The sequence below is a fragment of the Ascaphus truei genome, chromosome 2, assembly GCF_040206685.1.
Source record: "Ascaphus truei isolate aAscTru1 chromosome 2, aAscTru1.hap1, whole genome shotgun sequence".
Lineage (NCBI taxonomy): Eukaryota > Metazoa > Chordata > Amphibia > Anura > Ascaphidae > Ascaphus > Ascaphus truei.
In genome coordinates this window covers 298,067,913-298,072,877 of record NC_134484.1, presented here as the reverse complement: position 1 = coordinate 298,072,877, position 4,965 = coordinate 298,067,913, and positions in this window count along the sequence as shown.

The following is a 4,965-nucleotide window of genomic DNA, read 5'->3' as shown; positions in this document are numbered from 1 at the left end:
CCGGTTTGTGGCGAGCATCGGCGTAACAGTATGCTCGGCCCATTAAAACCGGACCGCGCCGTGGCGGGGGATGGTAAATGTTTAACTGTACCTATGTCCCAGGCTGCGGACCAGTCCCTGTTTGAAAAACAGTATCTGTTTGAAAGACTGCCTCCACCTAATCTTGAATGTATGTATGAAGGGTTAACCCCTGCAGAAAGACTAACTCGTAAAGAAATACTTACAAGGTCTCAGGAATGTAGAGAGGTGAAGAAGATGTTACAAGCCCAGTACTCCCAACTACTCCTTCTTATGTCTACTCCAGGTCTTGAACCTGCGGATTTTGGGGTACCGGCTCAGGCTATAGACACCACCCTTAAATTATTCCTGGAATTTGACAAAAACATAAGCGAGCGTGAACCTCTACTTGCTGCCCACGCACAGACTATTCACAAACCCTTTTCTGTCAGTTCTGTTGCTAAACCTGTGGGGGTACCTCTCTCTCCTAAGAATGGTCAAACCATTTCTCTGTCGCTGCCCGCTAAGGAAGAAGCTGCCACGCTCCCTAATCCCGAGTTAACCTCCCTAAGTTCTGTCCCTGAGGTTATTTCGGTCTTAACCCCTGCTAGTCAGGCTTATGCGTCCCCCACTGTAAATCCCTGCAGTCCCCAGGTCAGTGTGTCTTCCCTAGCACCAGAGAATGAATCCTGTTTGCCCTCTTTTCCTAAACCAAAAATTCTAAGCTCTGTTTCCAAGGTTTTTTCTGTATTAACCCCTGCTAGTCTGCTCTGTGAGGTCCCTACTGCTAACCCTAGTATTCCGCAGTCTAATGATAGGTCCCTAGGGCAAGAGGCAGAACCCCCTATGACCCCACTCTCGGAGACTAGCTTCTATTTCTCTGATTCTCAGGTACAGAGTAATTTAACCCTTGGGGTTTTTCCTATGTTAACCCCTGCAGGTCAGCCCTGTGAGTCTTCCTTGGTAGATCCCTTTAGTTCGTCAGTCAGGGACACCTCCTTAGCCTCAGAGGATCAACCCCTTTTGTCCTCTGACTCGGCTAAAATTATCGGGGCTATGCCCCCTGAACTTTCGGCAAATATACTGGCTCCAGTAAAAAGTATTCTGGAGCCGTTTGTTTCTCTAAACCTGTTCGCAGAATCCCTACTCCTAGGTATTTCACTCACCCCGTCTGCCACTCAGAGAGCTGAGACCCCTGCTTCTGAGCATAGACCCCTTTTCGTGGAATCTGTTGTCGTTTCTGATGTCCCAGACACTCTTTCCCAAATACCCACTTCAGAGGCCAGCACAGTCGTGGTTGCCCCACTTGCACTGTCTGAGTTCTCCTTTTCTCAAATCCTAGGGTTTAAAGCGAACAGTACATATTATGCTCCTTTCCAAGTGACCCCTACTGAGATCAGCGTATCTGCTGTTGCTCTCTCAGTACCATTAAAGTTAGGGCCCTTCTTTTTGAAGGATCAGGCTTTCAAGTTTGAGACTCCCTTTATCCCTGACTTTGTAAATCTGCAGTCCCTTCTCACTGTAGTTAAAAGTTCTCCAGCAACCGCTGAGTTAAGCTTTGCCGCTGTCAAATCTTCTGTTATAGAAGAAACCTTGCCTAGCTTACTTCTGTCTGTCCTATCTGTGATGCCTATCATCTTTACTAAAATTTCTGTTTTGCAAGGTATTTCTCCTATTAAATCTGTGATACCTGCAATTCCTTTAATCAGTTCCAAAACCCCTGTCACTAAGTCTCCCATGGAGTCTGATGCCCTCACTAGGGATTCTCAGGGACCCAATTCTGTAACAAGCAAGATGTCCCTTGTGTCTGTTGGAGAGTTTACCCCAGTTTCTCTCACGGATCATGCCACAGCCTCCGGGATGATTAAAAATGACTTTAAGTCTGGGATGCCCATTCCTGTAATAATACTGTTTCACGCTGATTCGCCCACAGTATTCGGGGTATCCACTACTGACTGTATGTCTACTACCACGAACTCAGGGGTATCGCATTTGGAACGTTCCCTTTTTTCAGAAGATCCCGTCTTTAAAATGGACTTATTTTTCTCTGTGTCTTCCACAATACTTGGGGTACTTGCTATTGACTGTCCTGTCCCAAAACTAGGGTTACCTCTCAAAAAGGTGCCTGGAGCTACCGATGTTAAAGACCCTATGTTTAAAACAGTAACAATTTGCATTGCTTCTCCCACAGTATCATGTGAGACCTGGGTACCTGGGACCTCCACTCCGAAGCCAAGCTCTAGTTCTCTGTCTTCTTTCTCTGTGTTGGAGGCACCCAGCTTTAACCCCAAGACTTTTTTCCCTAAGGTTGATGCACCGTGTAACCGCCTGCCTTGTTTTTTGGATAAAATCTGTTTTCTCACCTTTCAAACAGACTCCTTACTCGCAGGTCTCTGTGCGGTGCCCAAAGTGCCCGTTCTGTATGGCAATTGGCCTCTCCCTAAGACGAAGACACCCTTACTGGACCTCGTCGCTTTACCTGAAGCGTCCGTTCCTGTTCTCTATGGGTCCACTATGGGTATAGACATGCTTATTATGTCCTTCGCCAAGGCCACAAATTCGGATTTCATTCTCTCTAAAGATCACAAACCAAAGGAAGCGGATCCTTCTTCAACTGCCAGTACCATGACCAAGAGTTGCATACACACTGCTACAGACTCTCGCAAATTGCTTGGGATAGCAACCCTGCTTGGTATCAAAAGTACCGCTGCAATAGTGTGTAGTGAACCCTCCCGCCCCATTCCCTTGCTAACCACCACCCGGAATTCCTTGGAAGCTAAAGACTCTCGCAACTTCCTCCGTGATGATTTCACCAAAGACATTGCCTTATCTGAAGGTCCCTCTGCCATTTTTGTCCGACAATCTGTGTCCTATGTCCCGTACTCTTGGACTATTACTATGCACCGGACACCTGGCTACTGCCCTTCTGATGTTCCCATTCCGGAGCCCTCAGGTCCCATTGTTCATGTACCAAGAACAGCAGTACCACCGCTGTCTTTTATGGCACTCGCCAATATACACCTGGATTGTGGACCTAATTCTCGCCGGAGACACTTCAGGAACAACTCAATGTCTCCCAAACCTATGAATGGTCCTGTTCACCCAGGCTTCTCACCCAGTGGTGGGGGTACTGTAAGGAATCCCAACAAACTATGGGCTTTCAACGCCACCTCTCGTCTAAGGAAGTTTAGGAACAATTCCATGTCCCCCAAATCTGTGATGGATCTTGTTCGTCCGGAGGTCTCACCTGAAGGGGGGGGGGGGTACTGTAAGGAATCCACTACTGGCTTTGACTGCAGCCTTGCAGACCTGTGCAGTTGCAAGCTTCCTCTGGCAATCTATGGCACAGGTGCTGCCTCTCATTGCAGCTTCTGCCCTGTGTTCTTTCATTGGAGGAATTCTCACACACCCTCCTCCTGTGATTGGATCTCCGCCCTTTATATTCTAGGCGTTGGCTCTGAACCAGCGCCGAGCATAACTATTCATATCTCTATGTTACTGACTCTGCCACAAACCACCCCAGGCCTCTCTCCTAGTGTTCTTACCTTCAAGTTCCTGAGTATCCAGAGGCCTGGTCCTGGACGTCTGTGCTGAAGCATTGTTGCCAGCACTGGCCTGCTGCTATCTCCTTGCAGTGGCCTACCCTGGATGTCTGTGCTGAAGCGTTGTTGCCAGCACTGGCCTGCTGCTATATCCTTGCAGTGGCCTGCCCTGGACGTCTGTGCTGAAGCGTTGATGCCAGCACTGGCCTGCTGTTATATCCTTGCAGTGGCCTGCCCTGGACGTCTGTGCTGAAGCGTTGATGCCAGCACTGGCCTGCTGCTATTCTCCTACAGTGGCCTACCCGGGACGTCTGTGCTGTAGCGTGTTGCCAGCACCGGTACCTGCTGCATTCCCTCCTAGCAGTGGCTACCCTTCCTTTCCTGCGGCTTGCTGCGATCCTCTTGCAGTGACCTGCCTTGGACTTCTGCGCTGAAGCGTTGGTTCTTCCCGACGCTGCCCTGCGGTGAACTTCGTCCAGCCTGCTGTCTCCTCCTGCTGAGATCGGCGTCATGGGCCGAGGCTGCTCCTCGCGCAGAAGCCACCCCCGCACTCACGCTCCTAAGCTGAAGCGGGGATCTCCTGACTTCCTGTTGCCGAACTCCTGCTTCATTAACGACGATGCTGCCTTCTCCAATCCTGACCCTGCGATGTACGACTATGAACTGCGCACTCCGGATCAGTCTGCGTGGACTAAGGTCGGTGATTATATAACCCCACCTCAGCCCCGCGGTCCGGTCCCGGTTTGTGGCGAGCATCGGCGTAACACATACACATACACACACACTGACTGACACAGACACACACACACTGACTGATACACACACACTGACTGACACACACACACACACACACACACTGACTGACACACATACACACTGACTGACACACTGACTGACTGACACACACACACACACACACTGACTGACACACATAGACACACACACACACTGACTGACATACATACACACACACACACACACACACTGACTGACATACATACACACACACTGACTGACACACACACACACACACACACACACACACACACACACACACACACACACACACACACACACACACACACACACACACACACACACACACACACACACTGACTGAAACACATACACACACACACACACACTGACTGACACACATATACACACACACACACACACTGACTGACATACACACACACACTGACTGACATACACACACACACTGACTGACACACACACACACACACACACACACACACACACACACACACACACACACTGACTGAAACACATACACACACACACACACACACACACACACACACACACACACACACACACACACACACACACACACACACACACACACACACACACACACACACACACACACACACTGACTGACACACACACATACACACACACA